At 42.4% G+C, this 20,036-nt stretch overlaps 1 protein-coding gene across 1 annotated transcript in view; it reads right to left on the reverse strand.

Moving 5' to 3' along the window:
* The window catches only part of LOC119647813 (aryl hydrocarbon receptor nuclear translocator-like protein 1), a 222,400-nt gene extending 207,849 nt beyond the window's left edge, over positions 1 to 14,551 (reverse strand). Inside the window, exon 1 of the mRNA XM_038049038.1 lies at positions 14,169 to 14,551. The gene's annotated coding sequence lies outside the window, so the exon portion shown is untranslated. The remainder of the gene's footprint in view (positions 1 to 14,168) is intronic.
* Positions 14,552 to 20,036: the final 5,485 nt, after the last annotated feature.

The raw sequence follows: 20,036 nt of genomic DNA on the forward strand, positions 1-20,036 counted from the left end.
CAAAAGGTCAACTCAAAAGAGATCTGCCAGGATCTTCTTCATCTTTTGAATGAGGACCATGACTTTTGGACTTGACCCCGCTAGACTTTTCTCTATTGCCGAGAATAAAATCGATGGCGGGAAATATCATGGCTGGGTAGAAGTGGTTAAAAAGACCATGACGAGAGAACTAAATAACATTCCGGTCCAGGCATTTCTGGAGACGAAAATAGGAAAACTTGTTGGCAGCAGCGTTTAGATGCGGAAAGAATCTACTTTGAGAAATTCTAATTTTTTGTCATTAATGACTTATTTAACTTATTTAAGTATTGCCACTTTCCGAATAGACCATATACGGTCCATTTTATTTCTTTGTTAGTATTTATTTTACACATTCCATCTGCAAAGAAATCAAGTATTTGGTCGCAGCTGGTCAAAGAAAAACCATCAGAGATGTACTGAGGATCTCACATGGAGCATCCGAAGAATTATTACCAACGAACTAAACCTTCTTCTTTTTCTCCAGCCTTTGTCCCGTTCACAAGCGGGGTCGGCTCGTCGTGATCGATTTCGCCATTTGGCTCTATCAAATGTCTGAGCTAGATGCAATCGGGAGGCTTTCAAATTCCCATCCAGCGTATCAAACCAACGTTGTTTCGGCCGGCCTTTTGGTCGCTTATCATTGACTTCGATGTTCAGACCAATCTTGGGAAGCGAATTCCCGTTGGCGGGAATTACGTGACCATACCATCCAAGATGCCTCTCTCGCATTTTTTTCCACGATCGGTGCAACGCCATATCGATCGCGGATTTCCTCATTTCAGATGAAGTACCACAAAACATATTTCCCTCCATTACTTCAAGACGCCGTTCATTACCTTTTATAGTCGGCCAACACTGAGAGCCATAGAGAGCGACAGGATGGACGACGTTGCGGTAAATTTCAGATTTGAGCCGTTCCTTGATACGTCGATTACAAAGAACACCAGTTGTCACTTCATCCAGGTTGCTCAATGGGTGAAGCAATTTCATGACATAGTTTTCCATTGGCTGATAGCGTTGACACGAGATCTGAATGCGCCTGTTTCATGGGGATCGGTCGCCAAAAACTCAGTTTTATTCAGATTCAGAATATGAACAAAATAAAAAGCCATTTGGCAATCGAAGGCATACTTTGAGATATTCTAGGCTGATCCGGATGTATTTTTGACTTGATTCGTGACTATGAACGAGACTTCGATTCATTAGTTTGATCCAGACACAAAGCAATAGTTGATGGGGTAGAAACCGCTAATATCACCGACCCTGATAAGATGCAATATTTCAAGCTCTGCAGGGAAGGTTAAGGCAACCGCTTCCTTGGATGCATAGAGAATCATCATGATTGATTCCCTTTTTCGTGAGGACAACGCACCTGAACACAAAGTCAAAGTTGCCATAGATGACATTCGCAAATCAGGATTTGAACTACTCTAGCATCACCCTAATTCTACAGATAAGGTTTGGAAAGGCTTTCAACCGTTTCCTTATGGAAGCAGTTTGGAGGACGGGAATTAGGGGATCATGCTGCTGTACAAATGACATTAAGGCTAGTGACACAAACCAAAAATATATTTGTATTTAATGTAGCAAAAAACGAAAATATCGGACGCCTTGCATTGACGAACTAAAGAAGCTGTTCCAGAAACATCGGTACTTGCTAAATGAATATCACCCTAGCGGGACAATGGAATACATTCGCTTTTTTAATAACACTAACATATATGAGTCTCTTTGAATGTAGAACTGTTTGTAAAATTAATAAAAATGTAGTGATAGAACGTAAGACATGATTTTTTGTGAAAGTGTACTCTTTTAACTTTGTAAAGTTATAAAGGAATTATTTAGTTTAACGGACGTCATCAGTCAATATTTCAGTGGTTTTCATATACTCATATGACTGAGTGATTATCGGGAAATTGCAAGAAAAAATCTTTATGAAAGTTATATGTAATTGGGTTATCTATCAACTTCTGTAGGTATAATCAAAAAATGACTCCATTCCTATTTCCAAAATGGCGCCAAAATGTCACCTCTCATGACCCCGGAAATTTAATTTTAGACTGTCCAATATCTTCCCACACATGGTAAAACCCAAACTCGTGTAGATTTGTGTCAATATATGATACCATTCATGAAAATAAAAACGATTCAGGAGCACAGGTTTGAATAACTCAGAGCACAATTCATGGTCATGCCAAGTATCTTTCCATTGCGTTATTCAGATTGTCATATATATGCAACGGCGTCACGTATATTCTTCCAAAACCACTTTCAACTAGTTTTCGTTCTAATTGGATGGGGATATCTAAATCCTTCGAGTTCTAACATATATTTTTTATTGCAACCACTATCTCGCGAGAAAATTAAGACCACTATAAAACTATTTAAGCTTTACTAGATATTTATAGGCATGAGGATGGTTCGGTTTGACAAATCTGGGTGGCATTGGTTTGTAAATATTTGGTACGCTACATGTGTACAATATATTGTCAAAATATTTCATCACAAGAAAAGGTTGTGTAAATTAAATAAAAAACAATTAAAGGGTTGGTTTAGGGGATAAAATTAGTGAGTTCGCGATGAAGAACTTTGAATTCCGAAGAAGAAGATTGACAGAGGTATAGTGTGGAAACCTTAAGGGATATCGGCGATTTCTAGTTAAACAAAACATCTAAATTTTCCAGAAAGTTGAAAATGGGTAGATAAGCTCCAGCAACATTCAATGACTGAAGGACTCAATATTTCTCTATTTATGTAGATTAGCAGATCCATTGATCCATCAATTAAAAAGTAACAAGTTTGGAAAATCTAAAGTGATCAAATCTTCCGTCAATAAAAGTCGTGTTGGAAAGTTCACAGATTGTATCTAGAAAAAATAAACAGCACATTCAAAGAACAAACGACCACAACTAGAAGAATCCGGCCTAACTACAACCAGTGGTAAAGTGCTAATGTTATGAAATATAAAAAAATAGATATTTCATGAAGTATTTTTTTTCCTTTTATTATCATTAGTTTATTCATATGACTAGAGCGTCTGGAAAAAATTATCTTTATCACCACCGCTTTCTTCGACATGACAACGCTTGTATTATCATTTTAACAGTCGCGTGTAAGTTTCAAGGCGCAGTGAAAGTAATCTTTAAACCGGTTATTGCAGGAATTGTATGGCGAGTTTCACCGGTAGTGGAATCGAAAAATTGTTCAAAATACGATCGGAAGTAAAAGATTGTTTTTAAATTAAAGGGAAGCCAAATTTTTTTATGGTGTCTATATCGCTATTTCGGAAGTGTGATGGTCCCTTCTTCAGTGCGTTTTACAATCTATTAAACTAGTAGGGAACATCTGGCTTCCTAAAGATCGATGTATGCACAATTAAATAATTGTATCTGCCCTCTGACATAAAAAACAATCTTTTTTGTTATGTATAATAATTTTACCCAATGAAGATACTATAGTGAAACGATGAACTTTAATTTTAAGGTGTCGGTCCGCGTCTAATGTGTTGAAAAAATTGCTCTCTGGCATGTTGCACATGGTTTTGGATGTTTCTAGTGATTATATAATGTCAAGTATGTAATTCAAAGATGGCGATTTTAGTGACAAGGACAAATAACAAAGGAAACTTCGAGGAATTTGAGGATTTTTGTGATATTTAGATAGTGCACTATTCTAACTAAATAATAAGATGCATTAATAAGTAATTGTTATTGAGGCCAAATGTTTCGTCTTCACATAGGCTTTAGTAAATGAAATATCGTAAGAGATTGGAACAATCTTATCTATAAGAAAATAACAAGCCATAAAGATATTTAACTTAGAGCTAAATTTAAGCTAATTATATCTTAATTACAAGGTGACAACTGCATTTTTGGTAGAAAATATTTTACCTAAATTTATTATATGCCCAGAAAAAAAATTGGAAAAATTACTGACCTATAATAGCATAATTAAAAGGTGACATTACGTGGAACATAAGTCAAACATGCGTATCCGCCATCGTGTATTTCAGCTTCCTTCAAGACTTCCGGAAAGCTAACGCTCCTTTTTATTCTACGAAAGTATATGAAATCCTGATGTTTTGGACCAATAGATCAACAAACAAGCTCTCTCAAAACTATTCTAAGCTATATATGCCATCTGCAAGTTAAACTAATACTTAAACATATCAAATTGACACAACGTCTTATTTTTGTAATTGTTAATTAGTATTTTATTCACGTTATTCTCATTTGGCAGACCATGAATTTCACTCAACAGATCTTTAACTTGTCTTAAAAGATCGTTAATTTCATTTTTTAAAACGTTAATTTGATATGTCAAAGTGTTAATTTCAGTACACAGACTTTTAGACATGAAGAAACGAGCCATTAACATTTCTCAATCGCAATGTTTATATGAACTTGGTTAATTTGCATCTAATACTAAAACCAATTTAGAGAAGGGCGTTCAAAAGAGCGTCATCCTTTTTAAGGACATCTACAACAGAAGCGCGAAAGTATAAATCAAGATGTGGATACTGGCAATGAAAGATCAGGATCAGGGATGCCCCTTTGCATATTTCGAAGGATGTGAGGATAGGGAGGGGTAAAATGATTAATCAGGACAAGACTCATAAAGCACAGAGCCCCAATTCGAAAGAACCACTGATGCAAATGTTTTTAACTTTACCCATATTTTTGGGTATTCGGTTTCCGCCTTGTTCTTAAGTACTTTGTTGAACAACAAACCTTACTGAATTCGGTTCACATTGCTACACGCCCTTTGCTCAGAAACGGTTACACATATTCGATATTCGTTGGCGCAACAATCCAATTGGATCAGGGCCTTGAAGTGTGTTAGAGCACTTCATTCAAGACCGTAAGGCGACACTACAGGGTTACAGTACCTATAGGAGATAATGTGGTGATTTGATTCAGATACTGATTCACAGCTGAGTCGACTTGTATCCAACGTCACGATATAAATTCCACTGCCACCAGTGAGATTTGAACTGTGACCCTCCGTACGACAGCCTTGTGCTCTAACCACTCAGCTATCCGGACACTGATAAAAAAATAGTAAAACTTTTTTAAATCAAACAAGAACAATTTATTTATTCCTCCAAATTTAATTCTTCGCCTCCATAGTAATCCTCTCTGAATGCAACGCACTTATGCGGTTTCAGTTAAAACGATGTCCACAAAATGGAAATTTAAGTTTAGGAAACAACCAGAAGTCAAACGGAGCTAAATCAGGCGAATAGGACGACTGCGGTATGATGTGCGTTAAATTTTTGACGAAAAAGTCACGGAGAACCAATGTGTGCGAAGGTGCATTATCGTGATGAAAAAACCAAGAGTTTTCTGAGTGCAATTATGCGGTATTTCTATCGATGAAATTATTTGAAATAATAAAAACTTGCTTTTTCTATTCGCTAGTGTTAATTTTTTGGTCTTGCAAATAGCGATATTTCGGGAACCACTTGCTCCCTTCATCAATGCCTCATCAAGCACTGATGCCGGGAACAAGTGGTCCCCGAAATATCGGTGTTTGCAAGGTCAACTGATTAGCGCTAGCGGCATTCATTGCAAGGATCCGTTTTCAGAAACTACCTAAGCTAAAAATCTGAAAAAAATATGGGAATTTATGCATTATCTAAGCCTCATGAGTTGATGACCCATTGCATCGCGACAGTATACGAGGCGTTTGCGTGAAGAAGATGTGCACTTTTTAGCAGAAAACGTAACTACTGATGAAATAACGACTTTCGAAGGCTTGTCACCGAGCAAGACGAACGGACAAAGGGACGGCACCAATCAGGAGGAAAAATAGCAGGCCTATAAGGAAGCCCACAGAACACTTAAGCCAACTGTCCTCCGAAACAAGATTTTAAAGCGCCTATGATAGCATAGCCATGGTAAAACTGTACACGGCCATGGGAGAATTCGATATCGCAACGGAATTGATAAGACTGACCAATGGGGCGAGGCCAGATAAAAGCAGCAGGATCAATCTCGAGACCGTTTAACATCAACAACGATCTAAGACAAGGGGATGCCCTATCATGCGTCCTCTTCAACCTGGCTCTGAAGAAAGTGATTCACGATGCCGATGTAAATGCGAGAGTCCACCCAACTATTGGCCTTCGCTGACGATAGCGACATCATGGGAAGAACAACCCGCGTTGTACAGTTTACCTTCATCCAAATCGAGCAGGCAGCGCGAGATCTTGGGCTGCACATTAATGAAGGCAGGATGAAGTACATGGTGGCAACGTCAGCGCCAAAACCAAAAGAACGAACAACATCGAATCGCACTGGTCAAACGAAAACAATAAAGATAGGAGACTACAACTTTGAGACCGTTGAAAATGTCTCCTATCTAGTGTCGAAAACCACAATCAATAACAGCTATGACGATGAAATCCGCGCACGGTTGTCGGCTGCCAACCGAGCCTGTTTCAGCCTACAAAAACTATTTCGCTCGAAACGTCTCACCATAGGGTCAAAGCTCTTACTGTAGAAGACAATGATCTTGCCAGTCCTTATGTATTCTTCGGAGACTTCTTCGCAAAAAAACTGCGAACTTTTGGCTGCGTTCGAGAGAAGAATCCTTCGAAGAATTTTTGGACCCCTATGAGGATAGACGATTGCGTAGCCTAAATAACGACGAAATCTATGAGCGATACCACGACCATCTGGTTGTAGATAAAATTCGGTTCAATAGGTTACGGTGGGTGGGTCACTTAATCTGTATGGATGAAGATGATCCAGCCCGGAAAGTCTATAAGGGCAATATGTATGGTAGAAAAAGAAAACGAGGCAGACCCTGCCTGAGATGGAGCGATGGCATAGGTTAGAACGCCAGACAGATTTTAGGGATATCGAATTGGTGGCCCTCGGCGCAAAACCGGGATGTCTGGAGCTCCTTATTAAGGCAGGCCTAGACCGGATACCGGTTGTTCCGCCGTTGATGATGATGATAGTAATTTTTCCAGGCCGATCGCATAGTTCGTTATTGAAATACAGAGCAATTTATACACCCATCTCCAAAAAAGGTGTTTTCTGCTGCCACGCTAGAGGGTGCTGCGATCATCTTAAAGAAAAAAAGTAAACGGCATTTTAAAGTACAGACTTAACTACAGTCCGCAAACTAGGATTATTAAAAAATATTAACAGCTAAATTTTTGGTGTCGTGTTAAACTTTTTTTTGTGAATTTTGGTGTTTTTTCACCGCTTCTTCCATGAATAAAAAAAAACTACTGAATGAATCGCAATTATCCTAGTTTGCGGACCATAGAAATATGTTCTGAATAAGTCATGAAAATTTCAAAGAATTTCATTGGATAGATTTTGGGCTATGGTGGCAGCTGATTTTCAACATGTAGTCTGGAGAAGAACGCATTTAAAAAGTAGAATACGATTTTTAGCCATAAAACCTTAACTGACCATTAATCTGGTATACCCAGTCCATAAACCTTAGGTTTTTTCAAGAAACACATGTACAGCCTTAGCTTCAATTTTTGTCCTTTTAGCGAAGTCATTCGAACCGATAAATACGAGCTTTCCAGCGATCGACATAAATCTGGCATGTGACTTATCACATGTTTAACACCATAATTTCCGAATGACTCCGAATATCAAAAAATCACTTTGTCCATATATTCTACACTATATCTAGATACAATTGATGCAAAAAAAATCGATTCCCCGGATCCGACCCATGGGATGACCCCCTTAAACAGAGGAATTCCAATATAATACGTATAACGATTATTCGTGTTCCGGCTAATTCGTACAAATTTGCTGATCCCCAGAGTTAATTTTCTTTATTTTGAACTGCCGATAGTTGGTAATGCCCATATTTCGTACCAAATCGTCAATAATATGCGTATATACCAGGTCGACAAGCCTAAATCCGCTGTTTTTTTTTCAAGAAAAACACATTTTTCTTATAGGAACCAAAAAAAGACTTTATTCAAAATACTGGCCCTTCCTATCTACACATTTTTTCCATCTCTCGTTCATAGCAGTAAATACCCCGCTGATTCCACCACACGCACAGCATCGTCTTCCGTCCGAAGAGATTTGGTCTTGCAGAAGATGTCGCTGGTTGATCGGCATCAACTCACGATTTTTTTCGTTTAGGATTCTCGAAATAAATCTACTTTTCGTCGTCAGTCACAATCCGATGCAAAACATCTTTCTTCTGTGTGTGGCAAGCAAGATTTCGCATGCGATTACGCCGCTCTTATCGTTCAATTCATGCGGCACCCATTTTCTGATCTTTTGGACCTTACCCATTGCACGTAGACGCATGGAAACGACTTGTTGAGAAACACCTAATTGCTTGGCGAGCATTTTCTGCGTTTGAGTATCGTTTTCGTCCCAAAAGTGCCTCAAATTCGTGGTCCTTAACATTCCTGGGCCGATTTTCACGCTCCTTGTTGCTCAGATCGATATCGTCATCTTTGAACCGACGGAACCAGTCTCGGCACGAGGTTTCCGATAGAGCATTGTCGCCGTAGTCCTCCACAAGCATTCGATGCGATTCAGCGGCTGATTTCTGATTGAAGCAAAAAAGTAGAACTCCCCGCAAATGCTCTTTTCCGGGAACAATACTGGACATGATTATTGAAGAGAAAAAATATGTTTTTACATGAAATTGCTGAGGATATGGACTGACAATTGTTGACAAATGTCCTACTAAAAAAAAATATGGCGTGCTTATAGCAGCTTGATACGTTCGCTGACGCCATCTGTGAGCAAACAGCGGATTTAAGCTTGTACACCTGGTATATGGTTGCAATATATCCCTTGATGGAATATAGCGCGTCAATCACAACTCGCGCCATTGTTCATGGTTACCTGAAATACGATTCAGTTCGCCACATGATTTCCTAAGATGCCTGTACTTCTTCTTAACTCTTCTGGGCGAAGAGCCCTAGGGGCGACCCACTCGTCGGCCATCTTGAGAGAGGGGATTTCAATGCATGGCGTAGCCGGTAATGTAATTGTCGCCCTCTTTAATGTGTGACCTATCCACTGCCACTTCCGCCTTCCAATCACAAAGCGCCTGAGCGCCAGGCCTTCCATTTAGCAAAAAAGAAAGAATACTAGCACAGAACAGTCTCAATTTGATCTTGGTGTTAAAATAATTACATTTCCAACGTATTTGGCGCTGTTAATGCATCGGGAAACATCCAGTTTGGTGCCACCGTCGGCCTAGACCACATTTCCTAGATAGTATAGCCTAAGTTCTGACAGTCGATGAATATAGCGAGAAATAGATTGCCGAAACTGGTAATACTACGTACGGAGAGTCCCTAACCATACCTCATTTCCGCCAGACTTTCGGATTCCGGAGGTCAGTAGCGCAGGAAGACAACACGATGAAGTTGGGCAGCTACGAAAAAAGAATCGCGATTATTGTGTTGCACGCCGAAAATGATTCATAGCTTGTTAAAAAAGCTGCCGGTAAACGAACGATTCGCCTTTAGGGCATTAGCTCAATACCGCGAAACAGCTGATATGGTTGACAAGCCGCGGGAGGGGCGCCCGCGCTTCGTACGTCACCCGAATGTGGTGCATGCTGTGTGTGAGCGTGTTCATCACAATCCTCTCCGCAAGCCGAAACGAATGTCGGCGGAAATGGGCGTTTCAATTCGAAGTATGAGTCGTATTTTACGAGATCTCGGTTCGTATCGGCGGTGTGTTAGCCATATGTTGACGCCAAAACTATATACTTCGAACTCTGTGTGCTGCTCTCCTGCAACGATTTCCCGGTTAAAAATATCGCAAAATTCTATTTTCTATTTTTCGAGGAAAAATTCAACCGACAAAATGATCCAAGTATATGCTCACAATTGTTATGAAGCTAAAGAAAATGCTCCGCTAGTCCAACGTCGTCACCATCCGACTTCTGTCATAGTATGGTGGGGCGCCTCATATCACGGAGTAAGTGATATTCATTTCTGCGAAGCCGGTGTCAAAACCAATGCGAGCGTGCACGAAAAGATATTAGAAGATGTAATCAAGCCATTGAGTGAATCTCTATTCGCTGGAAATCCGTGGTGCTTCCAGCAGGACTCGGCTCCCCATCGCAAAGCCAAGATAATTCTGCAGCGGCGCATGTTCCTAACTTCATAACCGCAGATGGATGGGCCTCAGGCAGCCCAGATTTGAATCCTCTGGACTACAGACTTTGGAAAAAGTTAGGGGAGACTGCCTGCGATCGAACTTACACCGATTTGGGGAGTTGAAGGCCAGCATCGTGCGTGCAGCTCGAGAAATGCCGCTTCATACCGTGCGTGAAGCGATCGATGCATGGCCTCACAGACTTTGGGGCTGTATAGCTCCAAATGGCGGCTATTTTGAATAATTGTTTTTTCGTTTGAAATCTCTATGTTCTTTTTTTCTAATATTGTACTTTTCGATTGATTTGGTTTATTTCTTCGTGAGAAATAAAGATTTGTTTAACTGTCAGAACTTATAGCTACACAATGTATAAATTGATCAACGTATGACGGGGCATCGGAGGCGCGAACCTGGCCGCCATTATGGATTCGCCTCCATCACTTCATCCAATCATCATTATCAACGGCGCAACAACCGGTATCCGGTCTAGGCCTGCCTTAATAAGGAACTCCAGACATCCCGGTTTTGCGCCGAGGTCCACCAATTCGATATCGCTAAAACCTGTCTGGCGTCCTGGCCTACGCCATCGCTCCATCTTAAGCAGGATCTGCCTCATCTTCTTCTTCTACCATAGATATCGCCCTTATAGACTTTCCGACCTGGATCATCCTCATCCATACGAATTAAGTGACCCGCCCACCGTAACCTATTGAGCCGGATTTTATCCACAACCGGATGGTCATGATATCGTTCATAGATTTCGTCGTTAGGGGGCCAACAATTCTTCGGAGGATTCTTCTCTCGAACGCGGCCAAGAGTTCGCGATTCTTCTTGCTAAGAACCCAAGTCTCCGTGGAATACATAAGGACTGGCAAGATCATTGTTTTGTACAGTAAGAGCTTTGACCCTATGGTGAGATGTTTCCGCTTCATTTAATTGCCGCGGAAAACAGCTGACGGCCTGACAGTGACAGGAGGAGCCAACTGATCAGCTGTCAAATTTGTTTTACCTAAAATATCGTAAGATGTTCAATGTTGCTATTATAGGGGACAACAACCTCAATAATATACGCGAAGCGACTCGTCTTGCCAATTAACAGCACTTCAGGCTGGTTGTTTGGTATGTGGCGGCAAGTTAGAACTTGCCGGTCCCAATACATGCTATAAGTAGAACTATCTAGTACTGCTTACGACTCATATACGTAAACCGGACAGGTTCCCGTGATCAGACCATACTTGTATGCAAGGTTTCGATGAATCACCTTACATAAAACATTATGCCTCTTCGCGAATTGCACCGATGCCATTACAGTGCAGCCAGAGCCGCACATTCTGCACTGGTTCTCCCTCCGTTCCTTCATAATGAACTTTCTATAAGTTCGGGTGGCGACCACAGCGTCCTGAATGGCACAAATAAATCCCTCCGTCTCAGCAAAGAACTCCGCAGCACACAGCCATCGTTCAATAAATGGCTGCCAAAGACAATTTCGGATAGCTCAGTGGATAGAGCACTGGGTTGTCATACGGAAGACCGCGGTTCAAATCTCGCTGGTGGCAGTGGGATTTGTATCGTGATTTGACGTCGGATACCAGTCGACTCAGCTGTGAATGAGTACTTGAGTCAAATCAGGGTAATAATATCGGGCGAGCGCAATGCTGACCACTACAGTGGCACTCCAGTAGTGTACCGTCACGGTCTTGAATGAAGTGCTCTAACACACTTCAAGGCCCTGATCCAATATGGATTATTGCGCCAGCGATTATTATTATTATAAAGACAATTCACTCTACATTGCCTGCCGACTTCGATTCATCGATCTGCTCTTGGTCTGACTCCACCTCACTTAGAGGATTGAAAGATCGATCCTTCAAGTTAAGTAGAGTCAGCCACAGTCTGGCTTGCAAACAGCCGCATGTAAGGGACTCGGCTGCTAAGCGCGCAGCGACGACTTGACGGTGATATTGTGCCCCCATGTCAATCACGCCCCTGCTTCCGATGTCAAGAGGCAGGTTCAAGACAGGTTCATCCGCTCCACGGCACAGTTTAGATGATACTTTCGGAATACACATAGTAGTCCATATCCACCGCTGGATGTTTTTCGGATCGGTTTTTGTCCGCGGAAATATTCTGAATGCATAAGCCAGTGAAGGGATAACTAATATGTGTAATGTACTTATTTTATTGTTCCCCGAGAGATGCGATTTCAGTACAGCTTTACACCCCTTCCATGACTGTCGCAAAAAACTTTATTAGTTTGAGATCTATGCGATACAGACGTAGGACATCGATTAGGCAGGTGTCGAAAGCTTTTGGCGTAATCAATTTAGGAACTAAAGAGATTTCTTTCGCCTCTAGTTGCTTGTCCTACAAATACCGAATTGAGAATGAGTTACTCTTTGCAGTCCCTTGACTCAACTCGACAGCCCTTCTGCCCCTCGGACAGAATGTTGTTGATCTCGAGAAAGGTATGAATTTGTAGAGGATTGGAAAGCAAATATTCGGCGTTGTGTTCTTTCACTCTCGTCACTGAAAACTGTAATGTCTGGATGCTCTGTTGGAATTTGCTAAAAGATCTGAAGAAAAACCTTACTGGTTCCTCGCATACGTTGCATTCTGAACACGTCTGGAGTGACTTTCGCCATACCGTCGTAGCGACAGAAAATGTCTGCTTTAGTGTATCCAGAATTTCAATTACGGGTGTCTCCCTGGGGATGGCATAGTTCCTGTAAATCCTCTGCACTTTATTTTTCACCTGTCTGCTGGCATTGTCAGTGTTGATTTGAATCAGTCTAGCAATGTTATGCCTTAATGAATACCGCCGGCGTTCCAGGCGACCAATAATGCATTTTTACTATTTACCCTACTAAAAACTAACTGGCTCCCTCAAAAATTCATTGAATCCTTAACATAATGGTGGCTTTCATGGATTCGACGGGTAACCCACACAAGTATCCATCTTGCAACAATTTGGCTTTGGTTATATTGCAAACTATAATCGAATTATGAAATGTGTTTTTACTCGAGGCGATTGGAAACTGCAGAAGCTGAGGGGGATCTCCAAATCGGCGAGAAGAGCAAACTGAGAATAAGCGTTTTGCGTCTGAATGCAAAAAATAGACATCCTGACCCATTTCCCGGATTCAACCGCCACAAATGCAAATCTCGGGGAGCACTTTCCGATTATTCCCAACTGACCGTGCACAATTACGTAAGAGAAATCGGAGGCCATATTCCCGCGACTGCAACTTTCGCGTCCACCACGGCATGCGTTTCGCTTTTATTTACCAAATACGCCCACGACGTCTGTTTGGGTGGCGCTTTCGTCTCATCTCGAACTCGGCCAAATTTGCATTTGCATATCATTAAAAAGCTGAGCTAAAATTAGCCCGGGAAGTGGTTCGCTGGGCGCCAAATTGTGCCGACCGCAGAAACCGTTCGGCCAGTTCTCAGTCCGATGGAGCTACTGACGCTGTGCCGTCTTCTCGCGAACTTATGGACAATGTCTGCACAGCGACGCAGCCCAGCAGTGAAACGTTAAAGAGTTGACGACGACGACGACTCATAAACGCTAATTGCCAGCCGTGACAACAAAACCGTGACTTCTGCTTCCGACTGTACCCAACTGACAGCCAGCGGATCTTCCGTGCGAAATGGAAAACCCGGAGGCCGGACCGAGCAGACAAACGCGAACTGGCAGCAGGCCTTGGACCTGCCCGAACTTCAAACACCTGAAGGTGGGGACAGGTTTCCTTTGCGACGACTGCCGCCCCCCGCGCAACTTCAAATTCTGACGTTTCGTGACAGTCCCAATTCGCCGCAGCCTATTCGCTGCGACTGTCAGCAGACAATTGAGCACCAAAACGACGACACCAGGCGAGAATCCAGACAACAGAAGTTGGGGTTCCTTCCCCGGACCCTCGGACTCGTCCCGCCAACTACCGCGACGCCAGACAATGGAAGGAATGCAAGTGCACCGTGTCCCCGTCCCGGGGCTCAGCCCCACAGCCAATGTCTGGGCCTCCTACCTACCTGATCAAGGACGAATCACGGCTACTCCAGGCAGTGGCTCCGCAAACGCCTTTCGCACTCTCACACTTCGCACTGAACGTTTGTCTCCGTCCCCTTTTTGGGCAATTTGAAAATTTTCACTCTCGTCCTCGTCGCAATCGTAAAAACATTGGCATGTCAAGGTTACAACCAACCATAACATTGCACTTTTCCAGGCGTTTTGTCGCCTCACACGCACGCTTTCGAACGCCCGTCACGCTGCTTAGACTTGCTGGCGGGTCACCGGGTCACGTCACGAACGATCCGCGATGCGCTTTCACGAATTATTCAAGTCCAGACGTTAACCAATTGGGCAGCTGAGCAGAACAATTACAGTACGTCTGACAATTTGGTCGCCATTTTGGAAATGCACACAAATGTTGTATGAGAATTCCCCGACGTGACGTAAGTGACGCTCTAGTGCAATCTAGCGTCAAGTAGCGCACAATCAGATGGCCCCGAATGTGTCTATAATGATTTATGTATTTACTACAGAGTGCCCTAATACACAGTTTTACCACCAGATGTCCGCTGGATATATCGACGCCACCACCGTTCACTGCCTGTGACGTATAGATGGCAACATGGGGGATAAAACAAAGTGCCCTCGGCGAGTGCGGGTTTGTGCATTGAATTACTAATACTGTGTCTTACATGGTGCGAAGCCAAGATAGGATCCATCGTGTCAACCATGGGTTGGTGGTTAAGATATACGCCTCCCAGCATTACAATTCTCACCGACAGATACCCGCAGACTTTCATTAAAAGGGAAATTCCCGAAAATAAATTGGAAAAGTGAAAATACAAATTTTAAGGATTCTATTTGAACCGAAATTGTATCAAATCCCAGAAATTACTTGCATCTAGTGTTGTATGTAAATCAGTCAAAATAAACCAAATTTGAAATTGTTTAGTTTACTAACCAGCAGAGGTTTTTTACTTGATTAAACTATAATTTATAAGTATTAACCCTGAAATGGCACAATTATGTTTTTCGAGTTATTCTGGCGCCGGCTGAAATTTTTTTCTGTTTTTCACTCCAAAACGAGATTTTGAGGGTTTAGGGGCAATTAATTCTAGAAACAAGGCAAATATGTATAAATTTCTTATGGAAAAAATAATGATTTTCAAAAAAAATTGTGTTTGTTATCTCTTTTTAAGGTTCTGTTTGCAACAGAAGAATGTCTGCGACAAAAATGGGGGGGCCGCACCATTCGAATCTGTTCCGCATTATCAGCACTAAACAGCAACGACATATTAAGCCAGTTGGTGTGGAGTTGTCATCAGGTGCTGCTAAAACTTGGCCAACTGAACGAAATATTCGTGATGTGGGTGCTGGGGCACTCTAACATCGCTGGTAATGAGGTGGCTGACAGACTAGCTCGCCGAGGGTCTGGATCCACAATTGTGGGGCCAGAACCAGCTCTTGGAATCCGACCATCTACTGTCAAGTCTACTCTGAAGAATGAAATTGCAAGGATTCACGCAGTCGAGTGGAGAAATTTGGACTCTTGCCGGCAGGCGAACATCCTTGTGAAAGAGCCTAGGGCCACTAGAGTGGCATTTTTGTTGGCCCTTAAGAAGTGGGACATGAAAACCCTAGTAGGGCTTTTAACGGAACACTGCTCCTTAAATTACCATATGGTACAGATTGGGGTGGTGGTTTCGGCTATGCGCAGCCAATGTAAGAAGGAGACGGCCCTGCACTTTTTATGCAGCTGCTCGGCCTCCTCAGATCTCAGACGAAGACACCTTGGCAAGGTTTTCTTCAATGAAGAATCTGCAGTTTTTCTGCCTCTGGAGAATGTTCTCAGATTCGTTAAAGCCTGCGAACGCCGTAGGCGGGAAGCCATTGAATAGGCGGTTTACGGGGATAGTATAATGGCCCTAACAATGGCCTGAGTGCTGGGAGTTGCGGCTCCCCCCAGTCAACTAAACTAACTAACATATTCATCCGAAGCAATCACTGCTATAAAGATGTGGCTGAAAGATGCAGGTCTTGCACTTGCGGAGGATCAAAGAGAGACGGTGCTTATCACGAATACCACATGCAATGCTCAAAAGATGAGCACGAGAGTGTGCTGTGGTTATAGAACCATCGCAGACGAAGCGGCCTATGCAGTAGCCGGAATTAAGCCGATTGAAATTTTGACCGATGAATCTGATCGGCACGTGAAAAACGTTGAAAGGTAGATATTATTAAACAGGTGACAACAACGATGGGAACAAACGGAAAAGGGTCGATGGACCCACAGATTGACTCCCAGTATCAAGGTGATGACGTATAGAAAATATGGCAAAATAAATTATGATCTCACGGGGCATGGCGGTTACCGTAAATACTTCTATAGCTTTAAAGAGGTCGGTTTACTCAACTGTCTTCGCCGCAGCGGTATTCCGGAGGAGTGTCCCATTGTCATAGATTGCAGAGAAAAGAAAGAGTCTAGAGAAGACAATGGTAGGAACAGTAGCACCGGCAAGTACAACTGGGAAAATGCTTGCGCGCCAGGAGAACTAGAATGCAGCTAACGACATGGCAGGCGCATTCAGCAGGAAACAAAATGGGTTGTATTCAAAAAGTACATCCAAGAAAACGTTTGCATTGATAACGTAATCAATATTGTTTATCAACTCGAGTAGTAGATTGATTTACTAACGATGGAGATATAAGAGTCGGCTTGGAAAAGCACTCTTGCTCATTGTGAAGTGAATGAAAAGTATACTGACTGCCTTGCTGAGGTTAACGAACTATTTGCAAAGAAACGTAGAGCTCGCAAACAATGGCAAAGAAACTGCACAACGGAAAGGAAAAAACCCTAGACTTTCTGACAAACATGCTAAAGGCTTTAATTACAAAACAAAAATATAAGAACGACTCTTTCAACAGATATATCTCAAATCTGACAGCACAAAAAAACTCACGCTACTCACTGGAAAAGCCTGCGTAAGATCTAAAAAGACCTAGAAAACAAAATAGTTTTTGTTAGCTGAAATAGGCTCTGTTGGCTGCCAACAACCATTCGTCGAAGCTGTTATCAGTTTTGATTTTCGACCCTAGATAGGGGAAATTATCAACAGTCTCCAAGTTGTAGGCTCCTATCCTTGTTGTCCTTGTTTAAACAGTGCTATTTGATGCTATTGGTGCTTTGGTTTTTGGTACTGACGTTTCGAACATGTACTTCGTTTTGCGTTCATTAATGTGCAGCCCAAGGTCTCGCGCTAATTACTGCCTGGTCGATCTGGATGAAGGTAAACTGCTCATATTGGGTTGTTCTTCCAATAATGTCAAATATCGTCAGCATAGACCAGTAGTTGTGCGGACTTAAAGAGGATGGTACACGATTCACACACCAGTTATCAATTTCGTCGGGATACCGAATCCTCTCATGGTCATATACAGTTTTACCTCGGCTATGCTATCATAAGCGGCATTAAGGTCGATGAAAAATAGTGGAACTCATGACCACATTCCATCAGTTATTCCATCGCTTGCACAGAGAGAAAATCTGGTCTATGGCTGGTATAGTGGCTTTTCTGTGGGAAACCGTTCCTTGTCCAGTGCATCTCTTGTAACGCTGTTATTATTATTCTGTCAAGGGAACTATTGTTCCACTTTTATTGGTTATAGTGTACCTATTAACTATAGTAGGGTTTCACCGTTAGGCATCTTAATATATTCCCTACTTAAAAATATTACAAATATGGTTCTAGTATTAAGTATTCTCCCAGGTGCCTCGACCTAGTTTGCATAAGTGCCGAACACTGTCCCAGAAAGTATATAGGCGTTTCGACACACTCCGCACAGAACCAGCAGGCCGTTTTTTTAGGGATTGAGGAGTACTAAGTCCGCATCCACTTGACGTCGGACCGGACCAAATGGAGAGGAACTTGCTCCCACGAACTTAGGACTCCTCAATCCCTAAAAAAATTATTTGGCTCCAACCAAGCTTTAGTCCGAACTATGGGTCGACTTACGCTGGATATAATTCGTACCCTTGCTATGTTTTAGGAATTATAAAAGGGAGCTTACAACACCGGCGAGCCACTTCGGTCACGCTGCTCCCAGGACAGAGGTGAGGCAGCGTTTGATGAATTGCCACTGCCTTGGTTCGAAACCGTAGCTGTCTTCGTCCCTCTTTTCAGCAGGCAGCGGATGTAGATATCTCTAAATTCCCTAGGTGATAGTTTAGTTAGCGGTAACCAGTGAGAATTCCCACTATGATTCGGAGGTTCTTCTTGGTGAAGTTTAAATAGTCCTTTCTGCGTTGGGTTCGTATCCCCCAATAAGGCACCCTGGACTGCTCCATTTCTTTTAAGCTCACCCAGTATAGTTCCCTCAGCCGTTCCTCTTCATTTTTTAATGTCATAGCTACGAACCTGTTTTTGATTTTACAGAAGGATTCTTGCCCGTGTAAAGGCGCCCCTGATCCCTTTTTGGCCAATTCGTCTGCTCCTTCATTACCTTTCAACCCAACATGGTCTGGAACCTAGAGTATCCAGACCTTATTGTTGGAGCCGAGCGTATTTAGTCTCTCAAGTCATTCTCATACCAGTTTAGAGTTCAGCTGATTGGACTCAGTGCCACGATCGCCACTTGGTTGGCAGTCAGAATAGCAAAGTTCTTCCCCTATAGTTATTTTGGAGATTAAGGCAGGCAAATTTGCCTATGGCGTATATTTCCGCTTAGAAGATGCTTGTTTGCCTACCAATTGGGTCCAAGTACATTTTTCTTGGAACAATGACCCCGGCATCCGTTCCCTCTTCTGTGAAGGATACATCACTGCACCAAGTAATCAAGTGCTGGTTTAAGCAGTATGTCATAGACACGCTCTACCAGTTTGGCTTGTTACTCCAACGTGTTTCAAATTTCTTATCGAAGTGAAACCTCGTTGTCATGTTACCCTGTGGTATCGATAATTCGTTATACCACCTAGAAAGAATATCAACCTTAATTCGATTTAGATAGCTGCCGGTCTCACTGATACTTCCGGCCATCCTACCTGCATCAGTAAATGCAGATGGAGATAAGTTAATCCTAGAAGGACCTCTCCAGGGATGCCGCTGGGCATTTCCTCGTTGCTGCACCGATACGCACGCAAGCCAGTCTTTGAAGTTTGCGTAATTGGTTTGTGGTGCTGAGTTCAGTTCTTTCAATAGACCTGCAAGTCATCGGAGCCCTCGTTACTCTCGGACAAGTGTTTCCGACATGCGCCTTCTAGAGTAATTTCCAAATATTTGACTTCTGTTTCTCGTTTCACTTTGATGTCATGTAACTTTATGGCTCTCAAGTGATCAAGCTTGCGCTTCCTAATGAATGGTACAATGGTGGTTTGGCTGGATTGATACGTAACCCCACCTTCCAGCACCAGGCGCTGGTAATCCTTAATCCAGTTTGAATTGTATCACATAGGGTATCATCATATTCTCTGTAGGGTGAAACAATGTCGCCAGCGTAACGCTGGACCTGTATTTTAGTATTTATTAACTCGTCCAGGAGTTCATCCACTACCATAACCATACTCCATATAAGCGCTCCTATTGACAACCTTAGTATTCATGACAATAAAACTTGTACCTGTCTGTGCTTCTATTTGCCTACCCTCTAACATTCTACCAATCCAGGAAGCCAGGGTGTTTCCCGCTCCCTTGCGGATCAGGACATCTTTTTTCTCTTTGTTCAATGTGTTCTCAAACACTCCTTCGATGTCCAAAAACGCATACAAACCTATTTCTTTTAGTTTTTTTGACTTCCCATAATACATTCGTCAGGTGATTAATGACCACAATGTTTGAAGATGAGCCATGTTATTGCTCAGAGGCGTTGTATAGGAATCCCATTCCGTTCGCCTA

The sequence above is a fragment of the Hermetia illucens genome, chromosome 2 (assembly GCF_905115235.1).
Source record: "Hermetia illucens chromosome 2, iHerIll2.2.curated.20191125, whole genome shotgun sequence".
NCBI lineage: Eukaryota > Metazoa > Arthropoda > Insecta > Diptera > Stratiomyidae > Hermetia > Hermetia illucens.